The 25,576-nt window shown below is 47.3% G+C and overlaps 1 protein-coding gene across 2 annotated transcripts in view; it reads left to right on the top strand.

Annotated features, from left to right (window-relative positions):
• The first annotated feature begins 11,849 nt into the window (after positions 1-11,849).
• Positions 11,850-25,576, top strand: part of Akap1 (A-kinase anchoring protein 1) — a 32,290-nt gene continuing 18,563 nt past the window's right edge. Inside the window, exon 1 of one of the 2 annotated variants that reach the window (XM_028772375.1) lies at positions 11,850-12,039. The gene's annotated coding sequence lies outside the window, so the exon portion shown is untranslated. Of the gene's footprint in view, positions 12,040-12,525; positions 12,667-25,576 lie in introns of those variants that run through there. The other variant, XM_028772376.1, reaches the window with a different exon arrangement.

The following is a 25,576-nucleotide window of genomic DNA, read 5'->3' as shown; positions in this document are numbered from 1 at the left end:
GAGAGAGAGAGAGAGAGAGAGAGAGAGAGAGAAAGGGAGGGAGGAAGGAAGGAGGGAGCGGAAGAGGTTTGAACAACATTGCACAGACATCTGATGAAAGCTACATTTCAGTGAAAAAGGAAAAGAAGTGACCCCGTGAGGAGAGGTGACTACAAGAAGCAGGTGACCTGTTGATTCTGGAGAACAAGAGCCTGTGCAAACAGTGTAGGAGGTGGGCACAGTTTGAGGAAGGGTTGCTCAAGCTTGTCATGTGTTTGTTTTCATGGAAAAGGAGCTTGCAGGGGCTGACACTGGGCAAGCTTGTGAACAGGTGGCAGAGCCATGGAGGGCTGCTGGATGGAATTTAGAGGCCAGACCTGGGCAGATGACAGGGAAAAGGCTGACGGGGAGGGATGAAAGGAGGCAAGCCCTTGGTCTCAGAAGAGCTGGAGGGATGCTCAATGGATCATCACAGGACTTCAGCTTAAAGAGTGAGGTGAGAGTCAGCTAACAGAACATCAAAGATGACCCCATAGCAGACTAGTTTTGTGTGGTGTTACTAGAACAGCAGGTCAAACAGACTTCTGGGTTTGCGTTGTTTTGATGTAGAAGGGTGTTTAGCCTGCATGTATGTCTGTGGATCATGTATGTTCCTGGTGCCTGAGAAGACCCAAAGAGGATGTCAGATCTTGTGGAACTGGAGTTACAGATGGTTGTAAGTTGTCATGTGGCTGCTAGGAATCAAACCTGAGTCCTCTGGAAGAGCAGCCAGTTCTCTTAACCACTCAGCCATCTCTCTTGCTCTTGTTTCTTTCTTTCTTTCTTTCTTTCTTTTTTTTTGAGACAGAGTCTCATAGATCCTAGGCTTGCCTCAAATATTTTATATAGCCAAGGATGATTTGAATTTCAGAACCTCCTGCCTCTGGCTTCTGAGCGCTAGGATTATAAGCATGCACTGTCATACATAGCAGTGGTGCATCAAGCATGCTAGGGAGGGACAGCCCCAACGCTGACTCTGGAGACTTGGTATAACTATGGATCCTGGGCTGGCCCATTAGCATCTTCCTGCCTCAGCCTCCCAAGTGCTGGGACGACAGGCGTGAATTGCCGTCAAGTCCAGCTTGGTCTTGATACCCTTAAAGATCTTTTTTGAAAACAGAATCTCTCCTAAACAATGTGGCAGGGCTAAGGTTACAGACCTGGGAGATCAAGAGGTTTCACAGATGGGGGAAAGGGGGTGGTGTGGGGGAAGGGGGCGCTGCAGAGTCTAGTCTTCAGGAAGATGAAAGGCAATTCTCTAACCTTCCAAATGCTGTGACCCTTTAATACAGTTCTTCATATTATGGTCACCTCAACCATAAAGTTACTTTTGTTGCTACTTCATAACTGTAATTTTGCTACTATTATGAATCCTAGTGTAAATATCTGTGTTTTCTGATACCATTGGGTGACCCTTGTGAAAGAGTCATTTGATTTCCCCAAAAAGAGTCGAAACCTACAGGTTGAGAACCACTGAGGAAGAGGAACTGTCTCTGTGGGTCCAGTTGCTGTAGGACCCCTGAGCAGAACAAGCCTGAAGTCTGTACTCTTTGAATGGAAAATCTTCACATGATGTCTTCAGTGGCGGCTGCTTGGCTTGGAAGTTGAAGACAATTTCTGCCTTGAGTTGTAGAAGGTAGTGTCTTCTCACTTCTCAAAATCTTATGTCATTTTGTAACCATTTATTATTTGAGACTTTCTCATTAGTCCTAAGAGTTTGTTGTCAGACTTACTTCATCCCTCCCTCCCTCCCTCCCTCCCTCCCTTCTTCCTTCCTTCCTTCCCTCCCTCCCTCCCTCCCTCCCTCCCTTCTCCTCTCCTCTCCTCCCCTCCCCTCCCCTCTTCTCTTCTCTCTTCGATGGAGTTTCTCTGTGTATCCCTGGCTCTGCTGGAACTCATGTAGATCAGGCTGGCTTCAAAGTCAGAGCTCTGCCTGGTTCTCCCTCCTGAGTACCGCCACTGCCTGGCCTAAACTAATTTCTTTATGCTGGGCACTGCTGTCAGCCTTCTGAGGTGTCAGGAAAACTGATTAGCTACTACATTGTGAATTTGAGGCTAGTTTGACCTACATGAGACCTATCTCAACCCCAGGATTAGCTAATCCTAGACTTTGCTGAAAGTATCTACCAATCTACCATCAACCTTAAAATATTCTGAGAGGCTAAGGTTCGTACTATTTCTTGCTTGCTTTTTTTTTTTTTTTTGAGACAGAATCCAACGTAAGCCAAGGCTAACCTTGAACTTCTGATCCTTCATCTCTACCACCCCACCCCATGCCCGGAGTGATAGAATTTCAGGCATGTACCTCCCCGGACCCTGCCTCTGTTTCTACTCTTAGCCTTCCTCTTTTTTCCTTTTCCTCCATCTCTTTCCTTTCTTTCCTTCCTACCTTTCCCTTCTCTCCCTCCATTTTCTCCTTCCTTCCTTCTAGTTGTATTTGAAGTCTGGGGATTCCACCTACGGCCATGTACATGCCGGGCAAGCACACTATCATTGAGCTATATCCCCAGCCAAAATCTGGTCTTCAGTCTTTAATGGCTGCCAACATCGCAAGACATCCATAGATACATACCTTTTTTTTTCAGTGCTGAAGATCTTGCACATCCCAGGCAAGTACTTTACTGAGCTAAACTCCTAATCCAATATAGACTAATTTTATGTATAAATTAAATAAAAAATTTTTTTAAAGGTAACTTCCCTGTTACCCTAATTCCCCCATTTCCAAAGAAAGTGAAAGAATATGCATCTTAGGGGCTGGAGAGATGGCTCAGCAGTTAAGAGCACTGACTGCTCTGCCAGAGGTCCTGAGTTCAATTCCCAGCAACCACATGGTGGCTCACAACCATCTGTAATGGGGTCTGATGCACTCTTCTGGTGTGTTTGAAGACAGCTACAGTGTACTCATGTAAATAATAAATCTTTTAAAAAATATGCATCTTAGTGCTCCCGCGCCTCAGGAAAGAGAGGGCCACAGCCGCTCACAGTGGGAGACAGGTTCATAATCCCATCAGTACCCTCTACTAAGATGGAAATGGGATTTCCTTCCTGCTTGTGCTTCTCCTGCTGAGCCCAGGCTGGCAGCTCTTGTGCCAGGTTGTTTCCTTACATGGTACAGAACCACAAGTACGTCTGGAAAGTTGTCCTGTCTGCTTCTGCATTATATATTATAGAAACCTACAAATCAGTCAGAACAGAACAAACGAGATGTGTAAAATCTCTAGGAGTAGGCACAGGTTCTATTGGGGGCGGAGTTACGATTATGCATGTTTTCCTTGCAGGGCAGTTTCTGACCAGAGAGTATTTACCCTGGAGATTATCTGAAGGGATTAAAGCTGAGTGTTTCCCTCAGTAGATCTCACCCTGCGGTGCATCTGTGGAACTCAGAATAAATTCAGGTTTGTCTCACCTGTCTCATCTGAGTCTACGGTGAGAAGCTGAGATGTGGTTCTAACTGTTCTGCACCGCGCTCTGTGAGCCGCTCCACCAGCACTGGCCCTCTCCTTTGTCTTCTCTCCCTCCTTGCTCCCCGCCCCCCCCCTTCTCATGTAACATAGGTTGAACTAAAATTTCCTCTTTCCTCTGTTAAGAATGACCTTGAAATCCTTGCCCTCCTGCCTCTAGCTCTCAAGTGCTGAGATCACAGGTGTGTATCACCACGCCCAGTGTATGGGGTGCTGGGGACCGACTCGGGACTTACTCGGGACTTCCTGCACTCGAGGTGAACACTTACCAGCTAAGATCTACCCTAGATTTTTTTTTTTTTTCAAGACAAGCTTTCTCTGTGTAACCCTGGCTGTCCTGGAACTCACTCTGTAAACCAGGCTGGCCTGGAAGTCACAGAGATCCATGGATCTCTGCTGCGTGAATACTGGGGATTGAAGGTGTGACCCCCCACCCCCACCCCTTTTAATAAGCCATTTTCTTCTTTTCTCTCCACCCTTCTGTGCTGGGGATCATGTCAGAGCCTTGCGTAGGCTAAGCAACCCCTAGGAGTTGCATCCCCAGCCCCACTAAACCACTTTTCAATATGCCCTTGCCTATTTTTTTTTCCTGACCTTGGTTTAAAAATAACAATATAGAACGTTTAAAAAGGAAAACTAGTAATTCCAAGTACTAACATATTATTTCTGTGGCTCTGGTCCTTCAGTATGTGTAGAGACCTTTAAAATTTGACACTAAGCACTTTGATAGTTTAAAATGTTTTCATGCAACCTTATAGTGACAGCAATTGCCTAATATTCCAGCAAGTGTGTTTATTCGTACCATAATTTAGCTAGCCAGCCCCCTGTTGGTGGGCCTTTAAGCTGTGCCTTTATTTTTCAGTTGTTGTAAAGAAAAACAGCAACAAGATATTCAGCATAAATGGGTTCGGACTTTCTTTTGGGTTGGTTCCCTTGGGCAGTTTTGTGGAAAGCTGGTTATTGGGTCAAAGGATATGAACTTTTTTTTTTTTTATGACTCTAGTTAATGATTACTAAATTGCTTCCCCAAAGATTCAACAGATTTATAGAGCACCAGTTCCCTGGCATAACCCCTGAGGTTTCAAGCACTGGTGGCCAGTATTACAGCTATAACCCATCATCCCATGACAGATGGAAGTGGTGGTTCCATTTTATCGGTCACATTAGCTTACTGAGAAGGCAAGAAACCTCACATGTACCTTAAACAATATCTAGATATCTTATAATACCTAACATAGCACAAATGTCTTCGAGTTAGTTGTCTTAGTACATTGGTTAGGGGATATAGTGAATAACAAGAAAAAAAAGTTCGTACAGGTTCAGAATAAATAATGTTTTTTTGAGACAGGGTCTCATGTATCCCTAGCTGGCCTAGGACTCACTATATAGATCAGGCTAGCCTTGAACTCATAGAGATCTGCATGCTTCTACCTTCTGAGTGCTGGGATCAAAGGTATGCATCACTATGCCAGGCCTGAGTTAATTTTGATGTGTAGCCCAGCCTGGCTTTGAGTTTTACAATCCTTTTCTCTGCTTCAGTTGCCCAAGTGCTGGGATTCCAAATGTGCACTTTCTGCGTGAGTATTGTTTATCCCCAGTGGATTAGACCCGTGAACATGGACCTTCGGGGAGATGAAGAGTCAACTATGCATATCACCCGCTTTCCTCCGTTATATTGGATCTCAAGTCGCCCATCAGCTGTAATTTGTTTACAAGCTCATACTCACTTTTGGTTTTATATATACGTATACACACACACACACACATACACACACATACATATACATATATATATATATGTATACACATACACATTCACAAGCAATGTATTATAGTTTTTTTTTGTTGTTGTTGTTTTTTCGAGACAGGGTTTCTCTGTGTAGCCCTGGCTATCCTGGAACTCACTCTGTAGACCAGGCTGGCCTTGAACTCAGAAATCCGCCTGCCTCTGCCTCCCAAGTGCTGGGATTAAAGGCGTGTGCCCGTGTGCCACCACTGCCCAGCCTGTATTATAGGTTTTTAAAAACGTTATATAAATATGGCTAGAGAGATGGCTTAGCAGGTAAAGTGCTTTCATAAGCACAAGGACCTGAGTTCAGATTTCCCAGCATCCCTGTGGAAGCCAGGCATGGAGGCACACACCTATAAAGCCAGTGCTAAGTAGCAGAGAAAGGTCAGTCCTAGGAGCTTGGGACCAGTCAGCTAGCTGAAAAAGAAGCTCCAGTTTCAGAGAGAGAACTCATCTAAAATGAATAGATTGAGCCATCAACTGAGTGATAGTATAAAGTTGAGGCCATCAAGATCCTCAGTTGGTAAAGGCACTCATTGAACAAGTCTGGCAACCTGGGTTTGATCCCTAGAATCCACTAAAGGTGGAAGTAGAAAATGAACTCCATAAAATTGTCCCTCTGACCTCCACGTAGATGTTGTAGTATCATCCAGGAAGCATTCGTGAATCCCAAAAGACCGATCAGGAGCCAATCTGATGCAATCACACAGGGTCTTTACTCACAAGTGTGAGCTTGGACTTATCTCACCCAGGTCTACACAGCCAGATTATCTCTCCCAAACTAAGAACTCCGACTTACAATGTTTCCAGACGTAGAATACTAGCTACTATTAGAACCCTGGGAGGTCACAATGTTTTGATGCTGTGGGTACATGTGCCCGTGTTCATGTGTGTGTGCGCGTGTGTTTGTTCTCTAGGCAGATCTACAACCATTTCTGTGAGAAGGCACTTTCTAGGCTGATGGCTTATGTATATTTTACTCCAATACATTTTGCCTGCCTTTCTTTCTCCGTTTTTTCTTTGACAGTTTTATTATGTTGCCCTAGCTGACTTCCAACTCCCTATGTAGCTGAATTCAAGGATGATCTTGAACTTCTGTTTGTTTTCTGAGACAAGGTTTCACTGTGTAGCCCCAACTGTCATGGAACTTACTCTGTTGATCAGGTTGGCCTCTAAATCACAGAGCTCAGCTTGCCTTTGCCTCCTGAGTGCTGAGATTGACAGTTTGTGCCACCATCACCTGGCTATCCTTGAACTTCTTATCCTCTGGCCTCTGCCAGTGCTACAATTACAGACCTGTGTTATCACACCTAATTTGTGAAATGCTGGGGATCAAATCTAGGGCTTTGTGTATAACAGGCAGACACTCTATCAACTGAGCAAATCCCAGCCCCAGCGATCTGCCATGCTTTAGAATGAGGAGAGGCAGAAAGTGATTCTGGAGAGAAGGCAGGGCAAAGTGTGAAGGCTGGGGACAATGGAAACTAGGCTGCCAAGGTGCCAGTTTCTGTACAGTATCCCCCACCTCTCCTGGGAACAGAACACTTTGGGTATCTCACCCACAAGGAAGCTCGGGTTTCCCTGAGTTAATTGAGATTTCTGGTTTGCTGCAGTGGTGCAGTGGTGTATGGAACAGCTATGCAAACTACCCAGGTATACACAGCACACTGGATGATCTAGATCCCAGCATCCACGCAGCTGTATACGGGCATCCAGCAAGCTTAGGAAGCCTCTGGGCGGGTCCTAACTGTCCTTGATCTCTCAGGAATCCAATGAAGCAGCTAACAGGCTCTCAGGACATGTTTGCTTTTCTACCTGTGTGAGTTTTGCCATTGTGGAAGGCTTTCGGTAGACTCCATCCTGCTAAGAGTGGTATAGATTTTCTCATGCTCCAGTTCCAAGCAGAAATGCCCAATGGAGGAAGCTGGGAAGAGTGGAGTGGAGCTCTGGGAAATGGTCCATCTTACCTAGGCCAGCTACACATGGAGCAGGAGAAGAACTGAAACTGGGAGAAATACCCAAGAAGTAGTGAGTGGTGGTGACTGGCCTGAGCTATGGCTACCTAAGGCCCCTTCATCAAAGCCATTTGCACAAGGGCCCTGCCCTGTGAGGCCAAAAGGGAGGGAGGTAGCAGCTCCTGTTCACCACCCACTGGCATCAAGTTTCCTCTGACGAATTGGTCTCCAGGGTCTCAGCAGAGGAGGGCACTGTATTAATTTATGAAGACAACAGTGGCTGAGTTCAGTATGACAACTGACTTGCTCAAAACAACAGAAACGTAACCGTCTCACACTTCTGAAGGCAAGTCTAAAATCGCTGTGTGATTGGATGGCTGTAGAGGTTCCTGGTCTGTTCCAGATTCTGCTGGTTTGCTGGCAATCTTGGGCATTCCTCTGTCTCACCATTTATTTCTTCCTAAGGCTGGAGATCAAACTCAAGGGCTTTGCATGTGCTAGGTAAGCGCTCTACCGCCAAGCTAGCCCCCAACCTTCTCTGGTACTCCATCCTCACATGATGTTCTCTGTCTGACTTTGTGGCTCCACTTTAAGAGCGTTAGTCACACCGAGTGGATGGATTGAATTAGGATGTCTTCTTATAACAGTGGTTCTCAGCCTGTGGGTAACAACCCCTGGGGGGTCTCACATGCCACATCTCCTGCATATCAGATTGTTACGTTAAGATTCATAACAGTAAGCCGGGCGGTGGTGGCGCACGCCTTTAATCCCAGCACTTGGGAGGCAGAGGCAGGTGGATTTCTGAGTTCAAGGCCAGCCTGGTCTACAGAGTGAGTCCCAGGACAGCCAGGACTACATAGAGAAACCCTGTCTCGAAAAAACAAAAACCAAAAAAAAAAAAAAAAAAAGATTCATAACAGTAGCAACAAAAATGAAGGAGCAACAAAAATAATTTAATGGTGTGTGTGACCACAGCATGAGGAATGCTATTAAAGGATCGTAGCATCAGGAAGGTTGAGAACCACTGTCTTATAAGAACCCTGGTCCTATTGGAATAGTGCCTCCACTTGGCACCTGCAACAGCCTGAAAATCAGGACACCCTTGGAGACAAAATGGTTTAAGACTTCAGTGTGTCTTTTTTTAGAAGACACAATTTCCCCCCACAACAGGTGTATTTCTGTGTGTAAAACAGCCCCTGGGGGGCCCTAGGTCTCTATTTGCAATAAAGCCAGCCAGACAGTCAATGGGTTCTGAGTCAGAAAGTTTAGTTTGAAATCTTGACTTGGTTGTTGTGTGTGACTAAGGGATATAAAACAGAAAGACATTAAAACAAGAGCCTTTGAGGTTGGAGGATTAGGGCAAACAGCTTTGCTTCATGTTAGGGATTAAGTGTTGGGGCGTTCTAGCTACTCACGTGCAGGTAGAGTCCTTCCCCAACTCTTCTCATTGCCTTTTCTGGGAGTATCTGCTGCAGACACACAGGCCTGCGGCATAGAGTGCATCTTCTTTGTAAGGGAATTGGATGTAGGGTGGAGAGTGGGAGGGGCTCCTCTATGTACACACGTAAAGGAGACAGCTCATCTCTATCATCCCTTGGAATACCTTTGTAGACTCTTCCAACAGAGATGAGACGACATTTCTCAGAGATGTGTCCTCGAGACTGGAGGGATGGTTAAGAGAAGACAGAACCTCACAAGCACAAGGAGCTTAGTCTACCTGCAAGAGGCCCTGGGTTTGATTCCCACCCACGGCCACATAATCCAGGGTTGTCACGCACTTCTGTGACACCAGCATGGCAGAGGTAGAAATGTGAGGGGGAAAGGAGGTGGAGAGAAGAGGAGAAGAAAGAAGAGGAGGAGGAGGAGGAAAAGAAAGGAGAAGACAAAAAGAGGAGGAAGAGGAGGAGGGAGAGCCGGGCAGTGGTGGCGCACACCTTTAATCTCAGCACTTGGGAGGCAGAGGCAGGCGGATTTCTGAGTTCAAGGCCAGCCTGGTCTACAGAGTGAGTTCCAGGACAGCCCGGGTATAAAGAGAAACCCTGCTTCGAAAAACAAACAAACAAACAAACAAACAAAAACAAAAAAAAAAGAAGAGGAGGGAGAGAAGGAGGAAGAGGAGAAAAAAGGAGGAGAAAGAGGAGGAAAAAGAAAAAGAGGAGGTGGAAGAAGAAGAGAAAGGAGGAGGAGGAGGAAGAAGAGGAGGAAAAAAGAGGAGGGGAGGAGGAGGGAGAAGAAGTACAAGGGGAGGAGGAGGTGGAGAACTTTTAGAATTTAGTAATTTCTTCCAAGTGGGTCCTGGAAATCGAACTCAGGTCTTCCAGCTTCACCTTTGCCCTCTGATCCATCTCATCCCACACACCTAGTTTTTACCACGGGTGCTGAGGATCTGAAATCTCGGGTCTTCATGCCAGTACAGCTTTTCCTGCTTGTACCCTGAAGCTGTCTCTCCAACCCCCTAGCTTTTATCCCCACTCCTCTGCTTTTCTCCTTCTCTTCTTAAAACTATCCCCCACTCTGAGCCACGTATGTCGACATGGAGCTGTAACCATAGTGCTAGGAAGACTAACATAAAAGAATTACAACTTTGAGGCCAGTTACTGGTAAAAACCTAAAGCAAAGCAAAACATCCTCAAATATGTGTGGAAGTGTGTGTGTTCCCCTTTTACACACTTTTTACATATTTGTATTTCCTACTCATTCTCCTTTGATCTCCAGACTTGCGCATCTAACTCAGTTGCTATTTGAAAAGCAAAAAACAAAACAAAACAAAACAAAAAACCCAAAAACAAACAAAAAAAACCCAACCAAACAAAAAAACCCCAACAACAAAGTTAATGGGCTTCTACCGGGACTCTCCATCCTTGGTTCTCACAGTAACTCAAGCCAGAGGGATTCTCATTCTCTGTTGCCCTTTCCTTAACTACAACAGTATGAGTGAGCCTCTGAGTGAGGTCATTAGTTCAGGCCAGTATCTAGTCTCAAGTGAATTAATTGCTGAAGCTTGTTGTTTGTTCTCTTCTGCCACGGTCAGTCACTAATCCACTACTATTTACAAGACAGGTATGGCTGGACTTAAATTTGGGTGGGGTGGAGAGATGACTCCATGGCAAGAGCACTATCAAATGTTCCAGAGGACCAAAGTTTGGTTCCCAGCCCCCACATGGAGACTTTAAACTTGCCTGTAACTTCAGTTCCAGAGGATCCAGCATCCTCTTCTGGCCTTCACAGGCAACCCCCCGACCAGTGATAAATGTACATGTTTGCAGCAAACACTCATATGCATAAAAAATAATCTTTAAAAACAATCTGGAGGGGTTTTCTTAGAGATCTCAACTCTGTTGCCCAGGGTGCTTTGAAATTGTGGCAATCTTCTTCCCTCAGCTTTCCAAGTGCTGGCTCATGAAATAAACGAGTTAGACTGTAGATACATGAAATTATATTTACCACTCAGTAAGCATACAGTCTTTTTTTTTTTAAAAAAAATTAACTTCACATTTGGTCACCAGTGAAGATTTTCCCAAGTATTGGTTGGTTCATAGTATGGTATCTTTTCTATATTTCGTTCAAAAAATGTGCATTGAAAGTGCTATGTAGCCGGGCGGTGGTGGCGCACGCCTTTAATCCCAGCACTCGGGAGGCAGAGGCAGGCGGATTTCTGAGTTCGAGGCCAGCCTGGTCTACAGAGTGAGTTCCAGGACAGCCCGGGCTATACAGAGAAACCCTGTCTCGAAAAACCAAAAAGAAAGTGCTATGTAATGCCAACTAACACATGGAGAGGTGGAGGTAGGAGAATCAGTTCAAGGTTAGCCTTGAACTTGCCAGTTTGAGGCTGGTGTAGGTTACATGAGCAGTTACAGAATATCAAAATAAGAAACTAAAAGTGCCTGGGTTTTAAGGCTCAGAGCAGGGCGTTGCAAGTGGAACCTCTGTCCTAACCAATTGTCTGAGGGTAGTTTTCTCAAGTTGTTGGGGGAGGCAGCGACTCATGGTGACCATTTCTTCGAAGGCAAACTTTGCAAAAGCCCAAATCATTTAGAGAAAAAGTTCCTTCGACATCACTAAAGTTGCAAAAATGAGAAAGCAACTTGCCCTCGAGAGCTACACAGTATCCATATTACTGATCAATTAATGGCCACCTATTATACTCGAAATGCTATGCTATACTCCCAAGGTTTCCGGAAAGCTAAATTCCTAGGCAAGGGGAACAATGTAGCCTCGTTCCTCACCATCCCTTCCTGCCTTCTCCAGGGGACGCACCATCCCAAGGCAGGAACCTGACACCTCTGCGTCCCTGGAGAAGCAGCAGAGCCCCGATGCGAGCCAAGTTCATTGTCCTGAGCACTCAGACACTGGTAACCCACCCTGCCGGAGTGTGGGACACAGAGCCATTTCCTACGCCTGCTGTGACTATAGTTACTCTCGCGAGAGTGCCAGTAAGGCGTGCCCGAGCGGCGCCGGGATGTTAGCCGAGAGCTCCAGACCGCGCCCCTCTTGGCGCAGCTGGGAGAGAGGCGCGCGCAAGTCGGGGGGGTGGGGTGGGAGGGAGCGGCCGGTGGCGCGCACGCGCAGGAGAACGAGCGGGCAAGGGGGGCACGCCGGGGGGCGGAGGGCGAGGGGCGGGGCCTTGCGTCGCACCGCGGGCACGTCGTTGCGCGTCCTCAGTATTTAATGTCTCTGTGTTCGCCCGGCCTGGGCTAGCACGTGGGGGAGCGGCCGAAGCGCCGTGCAGCGCTGCGGGGCAGGGCCGCTGGGCTAGGTGGGGGCCCAGGGGGCGGTGGCGGGAGGACTGTGCGCCTAGACGGTCGCCCGGGAGCAGGTAAGTGACGGCTGGCGCGGTCACCCGCCTGCCGGGCCCGGAGGGAGAACGAATTGGGGTGATGGGGAGCCTGGGGTGCAGGTGCAGGGTGCGACGCGCGCGCCAGTTACTCCAGGAACCGAGATCCTTGTGCACGGCTCCTGCTGACAAACGGGCAGGTCTGGGCTTTGGTGACCCGCGGTCTCCCCGATCTTCTCCCGTCCGGCGGTCTGCCGGCGAGCTGCGGCTGACAGATCGCTTGCGCTGAGCTCGGGGCGCTGCTTTGAGCCGCTGCATTCCCCTCCCATCCCCCTCACGTCACTGGCCTCTAGGATGGAGATGAGGGCGCAATTCCCCGGGCGCTCCGGTGTGCCTCAACTTTCCCTGTGCAGGCTCACCCTTCTGGGTAGCGAGCCCAAGCGCGTCCCACCCAAGGTCGTCCAGGCTCGCTAGCGTTTACTTTTCAAAGGTCGTGTGTACCCAGTTTGAGCGTGGAGAGGAGGCACCGGGGCGGTATCTGCCTAGGACCCGGTGCCCAAGGCGGGAGAGGAGGTCCTTGGGGACCCCTTCCCTTCATAACTTCCTAACTGCTGGGCCCAGTTGACTCACTCTGGGTTGGCCCGGCGGTGGTGGCAAACCGGAGAGCAGGTAGGCACAATTCCTGGAGTTCAGTGCCGCGAATTATTGGAGCGGACTCTGCCGTCGCAGCGGGGAGAATAGGATGCAAGACAGGTCCCAAACCTTTTGGCGGTGGAGGGACTATAAGACTAATTAGGATCGGGAGGTCGAGGACTTGGGTGTCCGAAAGGGGATTAGAGTTTGTGGCCCCATAAGCGTGTCCCAGGAGGTGGAAGACCTCTAGTTAGAGGTGCCCGCTGACTTCTGGCGGGGGTGGGGAGGTTCAGGGTCACGTGTCGCGCTCCACCTTTATTCCCGTCCCAGGACAGTGATCTGGAGGGACTTTTGTAGGGGTTATGGGGTGGGGGTGGGGACTTTGCCAGGGTTATAGGTTAAAAACCTGCGTAGAGAAACCTCCGTACGCGTCAAGGAGCCTACATTCTGGTGTCAACTACTCCTGTGTCCTATATTTTCCTGTTTCCTTTCTGCGGGAGGGAAGGCGCTGATAGTAATGGGCTGTGCTGAAGAGACCTCTGAGAAGCCCTGTGGTTGGGACCTTTCTTCTCCGGGAAATGCCTGGAGCGACTAGTATCTTTCCACCCTTGGGCTGTGGTTAACACCAACCCGGTGGACTTCGCTCCAGGTGAGAGTGGAGGCTTCTCAAACCGGTAAGGTCGGGTGTATGTGTAGGGCAATTAGTGAGGTTAGAACTGCCTATCTTTCCGCTACTGAACTTAAGGCTGCTTAAGGTTTAAATTTAACGCCTGCCGTGAAATCAGGGTTGCTGGACCTAACATAACCATCTCTGTTGGTGTGCTATCTCCCTCTGTATCCCTGTATTGCAACTACAATTGCTATTGCTTCTGGAAATCAATATCCTTACACGGTCATTTAACTGCAAAATCCTTCCCAAATTAGTAACCGTGGTGTTTTTGGTTTTGTTTTAAATGCTTAACTTTAGAAAGCGAGGCTTTAGAAAGTCGTAGGGCTTCCTACCCATTCCTCTCTTAAAGGCACAAAGCATCTATAAACTCTATGAACGAGTTGGTCTCATGTCAGAGTCTTCTCTGGTTGGCATTTAAGTGGTTCACCTTCAGATTATTTAGGACTCTTTCAGAGGCCAGGGGACAAGTGAGGTTACATTTGGGGAGCTTTTGCGACTTGATGTTGAGCCTTGTTTCACTTCTAACCTGTTTTGTAGGTTCTGGGTAATTCTGGGTGTTGTCTTGTGAAATATAAAGAATGGCGTTGGGTTAGAGGACATTCTCCTACCCTACGGGTGTGTGTGCAAATCACTAAAGCTTCTGGTTAGTTTGCTAAATCAGAAGGCTTTGTTCTAGAGTGGGCCAGTAGCTATCCAACCCAGTGAGTGAGACCTGATGTGAATCTAGTGAGTTTGTGTCTACACGGTGTCCTCTTGTCTCCCAGCTAATTGTGGGAATTGTGTTCACACTTAGCCACTGCAGGGTGACAGCAAAGATACGGGTGTCAGTTGTACGATGCCTGCTCTGATGCTGAAAGCAATGTGTCAGGTTGCGGAGCATCAATACTTTAAAGCAATCTGTCTTGCTACCTGGTAACCCAGATTATATGTGGACCTGGGCCCCAGGCTGGTCATAGGTAGAGTTTGTGGAAGAAGATAGTTTTAGCTTCCAGTTTTCCTTTTCTCGTCCTAAATATGGATGGAGATCATATTTAAGTCTTGGAACTATCCCTGGTATATATGCTAGGCATTTAAGTATGGTATCCTTCACTCCCAAGGAATCCCTGTTTAGCTCAGTCATTTGATTAAATATAAAAGCACTCCCTCCCCTAGCCTCTGACCTAGTAACTTGGTTAGAAGGAAAAGGAAGACAAATTGGTTTCTCCACGCTTTGCCACCTAGCCTCCTGGGTCAACATGTCTTGGTCACACTGGCATTTTAAGACATCAGAGCTCATGTGCCTGGGGAGCTGCCCTGTTTTCCCTGGCTACTCCTTCTTAATGTCCCTTGTGAGTTTGCCATGTCTGGGCCTCTCTCTGGCTCAGTCCTATCCTGTGTGTGGGAAGTTTGTATCTGGCATTTGTTTTGTTGAATAGTCATCCTAGGAGCTTTATTATGGGGAGATGCTTGGGTTCTATGGGCCCCATGTGCCACTGATACCATCTCATGTTTGAGAGTTGCTAATCTCTACAATGGGGTGTGTTAAGTCCTAAATCTTGCTTCATAGGGCAAATTCTGTTTCTCCTTCCTGGTGTAGTCAGTCTCAAGCACTTGGGATTGGACATAGGAGGCTTATGCATGGTAAGTACTGTACAATTGAGCTTTAGGCCCTAGCGCTCCTCCTCCTCTTTTTTGTGACAGGAGTCATGCAGTGTAACTGAGGCCTGCCTAAACGCACAGTCCTCCTGCTCCCTTCCAAGTGCTGAGATTACAAGCACACACCATCACTGCTCACCTTCTCGCCATCCTCTTGATGGTGTAGGACATTGTGGGGAGTAGTGAGGAGCCTTGCCGCCAGCGCTGGGACGTTTTGAGTTTTTGGGGTTCAGCAACATCATTCTGTCCAGGTCCTTGCCATTTGGATGCTCCTGCAGTTCAAGTTAGCAAACCTTTTGTCCCCTGTCCTGTATACTGGTGGTTTGTGTTCACTTAGCCTTGTCATTGAGGCCCTTTTGCATTGGGAGCAAAGCAAGGCAAGGGGTTAGTTCTGAAGAAAGGAAAAGCCTGCAGTGCTCAGGACAGAGGTGGCCTGTCACTGCTGGCCTTAGCTGGCAAGAGGTCAGGGCTTGCTGTAGCTCTCCAAGCTCCTACCAGCTGATTGGCTATCTAGGGTCTATTTTTTTTTTTTTTCAATTGAAAAGGGAGAGTTAGTGAACTAAAGGTGTTAAGTATTCTGATTCTGGCTGGAGAAAGCTGGTCTCAGGTCAGGCTTCTACCTATGAAGTAGTCTGACTCTGTACCTGGGGCTGCTGGAGTAATGATTGCCTGCCACCCTGGGGTCAACATTTCATCACCATAGAGTTTTGGATGGTGCAGGTCTAGAATATTCTTTGTCCCACTCTAAAATCTTAACTGTCTCAACCTGTAAATGTCTAAAAAGCACTACGTATTTGGGGTTTATCATTTATAGTTCCCAAACAGAATTACTTTGATCACCAAGTTTTTCTTTCCACAGCATGCTAAGAAGCAAGTTTAGGTCTACAGTGAGGAGGGTGATGAGGAGAACGGGCTCTTAATAGGTTGAGAAAGGAACTTACTGAGAGGCCTGTGGGACCCAAGCATGAAGCAGAGCAGTCAGACCTGACGCTACTCCAGAGCCACTTTGGTTTGAGAGCTTGCTCATTACTGTAAAGGGCCTTTCTGGTTCTACACAGCCTGTGGTTCCAAAGGACCTCAGTATGAAACCTTTCCTATAAACCAGTTTGAATTTTTTTTTTTTTTTTGTGACAGGGTTTCTCTGTGGAGCCCTGGCTGTTCTGGAACTCACTCTGTAGACCAGGCTGGCCTTGAACTCAGAAATCTGCCTGCCTCTGCCTCCCAAGTGCTGGGATTAAAGGTGTGCACCACCACCTCCCGGCCAGTTTGAATTTTCATTCTGTGTCAGTAATACTTTTTTTTTTTTTGAGACAGAGTCTGCTTGCGTATCTTAGGTATGTGGTTTATAGCCCTAGCTTGCCTCAGATCATTCTTCAGAACCTTTCAAGTGCTGGAGTTACAGACATGAGTTACTGTGTCTGATTTCCCAGCAGCCCATCTTAATGTTAGGAGGTGTCCTTTACAAGAAGGCAGTGGGAAAAGAGTAGCCACAGTGTCGAGAGTGGACTTTATTTATAGATAACCCTTTTCATCCATGTTATGGGACAAAACTTTTCCTGGGGAGATGTGACACACGCCTACTCACCCCAGATAGGGATTACATGACAGACCAATGTGTATACCTCCGAAGTCCAACTTGGTGAACCAACGAGTTTTATGGGGGTTACATATAGGAGCAGAAATGACTCAAAGACAGCCGCATCACCACGGCTCACCCCAGCGTGGATAACAGCTAACAGAACTGGGAACCTGGAGCACACTGCACAGCCTGCAGGCAGCTCAACAGGTTGGAAAGTGTCCTTTCCAAGTGACCCCAGTCTAAACCTCCTCCAGGCAGCACGGCTGGTATTCTGCTTCTTCTAGGCAGCTGTTCTGGTCTCAATCTTTGCAGCTCTTCTCTCTGTCGTCTTTGGGGCTCAGCTCTTTTTCCCTTTAAGAGGGACTCTCAGCTTTTATAGTTTACTGTGGCACGGAGGAGCCTAGTGAATCTGTTCAGTTTCAGGGAGTTCTTAGCTAATTTTAGTTTACCTCTTTGTTTTAGCTCCCCTGCAGGACAGAATGTTTTGATCTGGAAAATACAACAGTCTGGTCCTGGGTCTGCTTTGTTCAGACCTTGCGGAAGTAGCCTTGAACTTGATTCTGCAGCCTACAGTTGATGATCACCTATTATTATACTCTACGTTAATTAATTTACGTATTTAAATGGGGTCTTACTGTGTTGTCATGGCTGGTCCCAGGCTGCTGGGCTCACGGACCCTCCCTCAGCTTCCCACGTAGCCAAGACTACAGGTGCATACCGCCCATATCTACCTAGCTGGGGTTTTTTTGTTTGTATGCTTTATTTTTTAAACAACACTTTTTATCCTTTTGTCTCTGAGGTTAAGTATATCTGATTGAAACTGAGACCCCAAATAAGATAAATAAGGTGACTCCCACAACACTGGCTGGGGGGATCTGGCTTTGGATCTGGGATAATGATGTATCCTTCCCCTACACTAGCCTGTTCCTGAGACTGCTGTTTACTGCTCCATTGTCACCCCTCTTCCATCTACAATGTGAAATTGGGGTTTTCAAGAATTACAAGTTCATCCTACAGACTGAGTCTGTTAAGTGTTTTTTGAGTTACTTAAGCCTCATTACAACCCTGTGGAGCTATTTGGGTTGCGTTTCCCAGGATACTGAAGTTCAGATCTTACTCTTTTAGCTCTTTACAAAGCCCTGTCATCATCAGGGAAGTGTACCTTTGAAATGCACAAGTAATTACCGAATAAGAAAGCCTCTGGGACTGGGAAACTGAGAAGGTTGCAAGACAACCTTGAAGTCACTCATTCCTTGGCTAATAATAACATTGCCTGTCAGACCTCACATGGAGGTCATGAGACCATCCCCTGGCCTTCAGGCTACTACCCAAAAGAGGAGGAGACTGTAAAGGTCTGTCCAGGCAGCCCCCAGACTCTTCTCTTCTCTAGCCTTGGTCTGGCTATGCCTTTGTGGGGATGAGAGGGCACTCCATTTGGAAGCAGCTCTCAGCCTTTGTCTGCTGTTCATCTCTTCCTTGTCACTCGAGCAGAGACCAGGCAGTGACTCCAGCTTGTCCAGCTGCCCTGGAGAGAGACCAGCTCTTGAGAATAACCTCCCAGCTTTGTCCTTTGGCTTTGGTGTCACCCACTCCACCAAGCTTGTGGTTATTTTTAGCAGGTGGCATCCTTCAGGAGGGTCAAGTGCATGTGGCTGCAAGTGTCCAGGACAGGTCCTTTGGGGACCACTGCTACCTAACCAGGGGAAGGTGGAGACTAAAGCCACCTTAGAAACTGCTGTAGCCGCTTTTGCTCAAGAGGACTCTGAAATTGCCTTTTCTATTCTGGGTTCAGGACAGGGCCAGGCAGGCATGTGGCAGAGACCAGCATTGAGCTAGGGAGATGGACCAAGTACTATATCCTAGGAAATGAGGATCCCTTGTTACCCCATTAACTAATTTTCTGGAAAAACATATTAACCTCCATTCCCTATTCCATCCCTGCCTTTTTGGTGAAGTTGCCCAAACCTAAGGGCTAGCCGCAAAGTAGCACAAACGGTCTGAAACTATGTGTTGACTGGCAGTCCAATTACTGGTGTCTTCTGGTTTTCATCAACATACAAACACAGGAGAGGGCAAAGTGGCTCCAGTAGATATGTAGGTAGGTGTGTGTGTGTGTGTGTAACTCAACTCTACCTCTGAGTTAACATCTGCGTCCCACGCCTCCTACCCCCACTAGGGATTTTTGCTGGGGGGAAGCCAGTGAGGCGGAAGAGGGATGAAAAAGGAGTTTGACGAGTTTGCCTGTTCCTCATACTTTTCTCTCCACTCTCCCCCTTCCTCCTTCCCTCTAACTCAGCTGCCAACTCCAGCCCATCTATCTGTTTCTGATTAAGAAAGCTTCAAGCCATATAAGGCCCTCTGTGGCCTATGGTTTATGTTGGCTGGAGAGCAGGGTTGTTGTTGCAAGATCTGATTCAGAGGAGTAGCGAGGGCTTTTGTGAGGGTGTGTGGACTGTGCATGAGTACACTTCCCACTAGGGGCTGGACTCCTTAGTGGGCTAGACCCACTTTGAGGGATAGGAATAAGAATATTGATCCAGCAGCGGCTCTAAGCTAATATGCAGTGTGGTTTCAGGACTTCCTGGCAAGCATGTTTGCTGAGGTTCTGGGTAAAAAAATTAGCCGGTTTACCCACAAAACATGCCTCATGTTTCTAGCCAGGGGTGTCATGATTCTGGAATAGATTCTGGAGGGAGTTTATGAGTTAAGAACACAGCTCCTTGACACTTGAGGACAGTGCTCCCTCTGGAAATATGTTCCAATATGTTTCTGTGAGTCCTGTGACTCCTGAAGTTCAGCTTCTGTGGGGGATGTGGAGCCAGCCATTCCTCTGACCCCATCTTAGGCTTCCTTGCCGTCCCTTGAGCTAGCTGAGCTTGTTCCGGCCTGAGGCCTTGGGTAGTTTTTTCTGTCTGGGACTTTTCTCTCCCTCTCTGTACCTCCTTGATCCTGGCATGGCTCCCAGTATTGAGCTCTGAGGTGCTGGTGGCCCTTCAGGAGACGTTCTCTCACACTTTCATAGAGCTTCCCGTCCCATGTATTGTCCATAGCCCTTTTCATCTCACCCACGGGGCCCAGAAGAGGTGAGCAAGCATCTGTTAACCTTCCTGTTACTTTTACACGCATGGGGAATGTGCCAGGGCTGCCTTAGGGCTCTGTGCTCTCAACCAGTTCAGAGACTACAGGGATATTACATTAAGTTCTTCATTGTATTGTCTTATTACCTGAAATTTGAGTCCCCAGCCCACATGGAACTAGCTTGCAGTAGGTATTGATACCTTCATTAAATGATGGGTCCTGCTACCTTAGCGTTGGAGAGACAGCTGCCATGGTTCCCTAAAGCTCTGTCAGTGAGCATGTTCTCTTCTTGAACTATGTTAGTTTTAGGGATACTTGAAGCAAAGTTGCTATCAGAGAAATGAGCATTACGAGCATTTGTATGAGTTGACACTACTGCATGACTACCTTGGTTAGCAAGAAAGACATACTGTATGGTAATAGAGTATCCATTGCAGAAAGTTTTGGCTGGGCATGGTGACTTGTGCATGGAATCCCAGTGTTTGGGAGGCTGAGGCAGGAGGGTTAAGCTTTAAAGATTTAAAATCAGCTTGAGCTACTTAGTGAAAACCTGTCTCAAAACCCAAACCCCAGATCAACAGTGTCACAGCACTGCCTATGGGAAGAGAGATTTGTTTATCTGCTGTCCTGGGGCTTAAACCCAGTGCCTTGGCAGGCTACACTGAATTTTTGATTTATGTTCAGGGTTTGAAAAGACAGTCCTTTGCTGGGGCTGTATGACTCAGTGGTACAGGGCTTTCCCAGAATTCACCTGTCAGATCTATGTTTGGTCCCCCAAACAGTCCTTTGCCCTGTGAGAGCAACTTGGAAGCTACCTGGAGTATTTCTTTCTTCCTTCCTTTTCCTGTCTCTCATTTTAAAAGAAATATATTTGTAATATTTTATTTATTTTTATTTTATATATTTTAGTGTTTTGCTTGCATGTTTGTCTGCATGAGGGTGTCTGATTCCCCTGGAACAGGAGTTATAGACAGTTATGAGCTGCCATGTGGGTGCTGGGAATTGAACCTAGGTCTTCTGGAAGAGCATACAGTACTCTTAACTACTGAATCATTTCTCCAGCCCCCTTATTTATTATATTTTAATTGTGTGTGTGTGCGTGTGCATGTGCACGCGCGTGTGTGTATGCGTGTGCTTGCCATGTATGAAAGTACCTAAAGAGGACAGAGGAATTGTATTTCCTAGAGCTGGACTCACAGGTGGTTGTGAGCCACCTAGTTTGTTGGGGGGGAGAGCTGGGACCTGAACTCAGGTCCTCTGTAAGAGCAGTACATGCTGGAAACTGCTTAAGCTTTCTAACTGTCCTGTCAACTTTTATCTGTTTCTAGTCTACTTGCTTTTCTGTTTTTCTTCTCCCACTCTTCCCCCTCCTCCCCTCCCCCCCTAAACATTATCTATGGCTACAAAGCTCTCAGGTTTTATATTTTTTTGTCCCCCTCCCCACCACTGTGTAACCCAAACTTGTCTGGTCTGTACCTCAGACCCCCACCTCACCCCAAGTTCTGGGGATTATACATATGCACCATCATGTGTGGCCTTATTTGCTTTCTATACTTTTCTGTGTCTTTACTAGCTCCCTGCTTCTTCCTAGCTTCTGTCACTGTGGCAGGCTTCATGCCATTGGTGGAGAGGCTTTTGTGGTTAAACATACCAGCTCCTCCTAAGAGTTCACTTCGCTCTGGGGATATATCCCTTTCTGTTGGCTCTGCCTTCTCTTCTTCCTGGGAATTTTCTCTGTTTGATGTGTTCCTTGGATGTGATACCTGTTGCTGTTTTCTTCTTAACCAGCTAGCTCGCCAATAATACTATTATATTTATTTTTAAGGGCACAACAGCTGAACAGCAGCAGTATTACTTTATTTTAATCCTCTAAACTGATTTGGCTACCTCCCAGCCAAAATCCCGGAGATATTTGCATTTGTACTGATCTGGCTTTCTGGGCGCCATGTCTTTTCTCATGTTGACTCCTGGATTCTCTCCTCCAGAGGATCCCTCCTTCTCCTCTTCTTCCTCCTCTTGTTCCTCCCTCCTTCCTCTTCCCTCCTTCTGTCCCTCCTTCCCTCTCTCCCTCCCTCCCTCCCTCAGCTGGGAGAAAGAGTCCAGCCCTATTCACCCTTCACTCTGCTCAGTCATTGGCCGCTCTAGCTTTATTGACCATTCAGAGAATAATTGGGGAGCAATATTTGCACAGCATTGAGACAGGAGAGTCTTAGAAATCAGCATTTGAGTAATACAAGGATGATACTTAACACAGTGCACAGTAACATTATGCCTGCAGATGTTCCCTCCTTTCTAGATTTCCTCCAGTGTCTGGGGATCTCACATCTTCCAGTAACTTGCTGAGAAAGTGTATACATAGGTGGGTAGCTATCAAGAAGCATGCTGCTATGTGCAGGAGAGCAGGTACCTTTGAAAGTGTGCATGAGGGAGTGTGTGACTGAATACAGGACTGTTGAACAGGGACAGCCAAGCCAGAAGGTCCCTGCTCCCAAGCTAACAGAAGGAAGTTGTGAAGGAGAGATCTGGATTTGAGCACCTAGGTGGTGGCGACAGTAGTCACTGAGTGCAGCCCAGCTATGCTTGGCTTTTCAGCACTCAGTCTAAAGTCCTCTCATCCCTGCACAAAGAACTGGAACATCCCTTCTGGGGAAATGGTACTCTGTTTTCTGCTCATTCCTCCCACCACCAGACTTTTTTTCCTGCCCCTTGGACCAGTCAGTGGCAGCGTGGGCAGCAGAGCAGCTCACTAGGAAAGGGGTCATGGGTTTTCACCTCCAAAAAAGTTGTAGAAGGTTCAGAGCTTCTCACTCATTTCTGCCTTACACTGCCTAATACTTGGACTTGTCAATAAGTATTTATTGAATAGAGTTTTTCTCTTACGCCTTTGTGATTTCTTGGTTGTTAGCCACACATCAGCATCTTTCCTTACCTTGTGTGAAGTCACATACCATTTATTTGCTTGGTCTTGAGACAAGGCCTCTAACTTGTGATCCTCCTGTCTCAGCTAGGATTATGGCTTTAAGTAAGCTTGTTGTCCGATCACTGCTCATACTTTTGGGCAGGCCTATGTGGTGCCTTCCGTGGTGAGGTGGGAACTCCATGTACCCAGGAGTACATCCCTGTATCTGCTTTGTCATCACCCCCTAGAGCCTGACAGAATTCACTTGTAAAGCTAGGCAATAATAAAGAGCCCAAGGTCGGGGGCTAGGAGGAAGTGGACACAGCCTTCAAAGTTTTCAAAAACACACCCTTAGGCTAGGCATGGTGGGGCATGCCCTTGATCCTAGCATTGGAGAGGCAGAGGCAGGCAGATGTATGAGTTTGAGGCCAACCTGGTCTATAGGACAGCTAGGGCTACACAGAAACACTGTCTTGAAAAAAAACAAAAAAACCCCAACAATAACAATAAAAGATTGTGTTTGAAACAAACAAACAAACAAAACCCTTTGAAAAACCACACCCCTATCTGAGATGAATTAACTGAGGAGACCACTGTAGGAGGGTTTGTTTTCTTGCATAACTAGAGAGGACTGAGCCTGGGTCTGTCCACAGAGGAGAGAGGTGGACACTTTGTTCCTGATTGGTTGGTTCCTTTGTTTTACCAAGGATTTTTTATTTTATGTGTGTGGGTATTTTATCTGCATGTGCACCATGTGTATACAGTGCCTTCAGGAGACAGAAGAGGGCGTCAGATCCCCTGAGACTCCAGTCTAAGAGGGTTTTGAGCTATGGTGTGGGTAGTGAGGATTGAAGGCAGGTCCTATGTAAGGGCAGGGCAGCCAGTGCTCTCAACAGCTAAGCCCTTGTAACCAAATTCTTTAAACTGGAAGTTAGTTAACTACTGATTGGGCTGGCAAGGAAGATCCATGCTTAGGATGGGAGTTTTGGCTTCCAGCTCTTCTTACCTGGGCCTCTCGATTCTAGACCTTAGTTTTCCTTTTTGGCCAGAGAAGTTTCACCAGGTAGGTCTTCTGCTTAGATGTTATGTTGAGCTTCTGCCCTCCTACTGTGAAGTAGGCTGAGAAAGTGTTCCTTGGGGTTGGATAGATGGCCTACCTGTGCAAGGAGTTAAAGCTACCCTAGGGTGAATCTGTCTGTCTGCACTGGCTGGCTTGCTGCCCTGTAAGGCCATCACAATAGAGGGTGTAGGGCTAACCCTGAGCAGGCCAACTAGCCCATTATGAACTAACACGGAATCCTGAGGGTGCTCGCATGAGTCACAGCTTGCTCAGACCCCCAGAGATGAAGGGAACACCAGGACTAGGCTAAGACCAGCAGGCCTGAGGCATGGCTCCATCTCTGTGACCCTGGGCCTCAGCCATGCTGCCGTGGGAGAGTGGCCCAGGCTCACCATCACCCGCAGCCTCAGTGGCAGAACTGTACTCTGCCAGCAAGGTATGCGCTGGTCTCGTAGCCTCAGTCAGGACCTCTCATGTCCTGGGATTTTCTAGAAAAATCCTCTAGTACTTGCTGTCATCCAAGCTGTTGCCACTAGCATGTGGATATTTAAATTAACTGTACATAAGATTAGAAATTGAGTTTTTCAGTCACATTCGTCGTATTTCAAGGGCTTAGTAACCTCCTGTGGCTAAGTGCCTGCCTGCCAGTATTGTCCAGAAATCACATGGGGATCACCCCAGCGGTTACCTCTGGTGATCTGCCCCACTTGACCAGGCTGCCAATACCTTGACTATAAAGGTCAACTTATTTTGCCAGACCTCCTCACCAGCTCTTTAGGTCGTCTCCTAGGATACCTTCAGGCTCTGCCCAGGGACTTTGCTCTCTTCTCCTCTCCTTAAAAACATCAGAACCATAAAAAGATCACTTCTCCCTATATTTATTGCAACCTATAGAAATCCTTGCCTTAAAGATGAGCTTATTTTTATTTTATGTGTATGAGATGAGTGTTTTGCCTGCATATGTATGTATAAACACTGCATGTGTGCCTGGCACCTAGGAAGGCCCAGAAGAGGAGGTCAGATCCCTGGAACTGATGGTTATACACCTCCTTATGTGTCCTGGGAATTGAACCTATGTCCTTTGGAAGAAGAGAAGTGCCCTTAACTACTGAGCCATTAGGACGTAGCCATCCAGTCCTAATCCAGGTCTTTGAAAAAGCTTTTCTGGGCTCCACTGATACTTGTGCAGGGGTATGTGCGTGAGTCTGAGATAGTCTTCTGGTAGATTGACCTTGAGCTTCTGGTAGAAGAACCCTTTAGGAGCAACAGAGCTGAGAGGTCAGAAAATGCTGCAGATGGAAATTAGAGGTTCCAGGCAGGGAACCACAGCTGTACGTTCTTCCTCCCCTCAACTCCCGCTCCAAGGAACTTCCTGTGGAGGCCAGTATGCTCCTACTCTCCACACAGGAAGTACAGGAGAGCCTGTGGGGCCACTGGGCGTGCGCTTCTGATTGCCTGCCCAGGGGAAGACCCTTGAAGGGAAGGCACATTTATCAAGAGCGAGCTGGGCTTTGCTCCGGAGGTGGAGTGGCTGGGGCACACACTTCCCTGGTGGTCACCACTAGGATAATGGGAGGAATGTTCTAGTTCCGATCAAGAGGGTGTGTGAACAGCTGTCCAGAACACAAAGTGGTGTGGATCCTCCCCCATTAGGGCCAAGCCTAGAGTGGACTTGGGCTCTTGGCTCCTAAGCTGTTGTTTTTATGATTGACTTTCCTGTCAATTACACGCAGCCCTTTTTCCCAGTAACTGCAGCCAAAACCGACTTAGTCACTCGGGCCAACACTGTTTTGTGCCATTCCCAGGGATTATTTTCTTGTTTAGAAGGCTCTAGACTTCGGTTACAGGTTTGTCAGCTGGTTGGGGAGTGAGGCCATTAGTTCTCCAGAGGGCATTCTGAGAAGCCACAGGTACTTCTGGAAAGAGAAGGGGTCCTTTTAGAACCTGGAGTGAGCAGATGAATGCAAAGGCCGTAGCACGTGCCTGCCTTCAGCTCTGTGTGACCGCTTGGCCACAAGCCAGTGT

The sequence above is a fragment of the Grammomys surdaster genome, unplaced genomic scaffold (genome assembly GCF_004785775.1).
Source record: "Grammomys surdaster isolate TR1022 unplaced genomic scaffold, NIH_TR_1.0 213, whole genome shotgun sequence".
NCBI classification, from domain to species: domain Eukaryota; kingdom Metazoa; phylum Chordata; class Mammalia; order Rodentia; family Muridae; genus Grammomys; species Grammomys surdaster.
The sequence above is the reverse complement of the archived record's forward strand: the minus strand, read 5'-3'. Positions and strand labels throughout refer to the sequence as shown.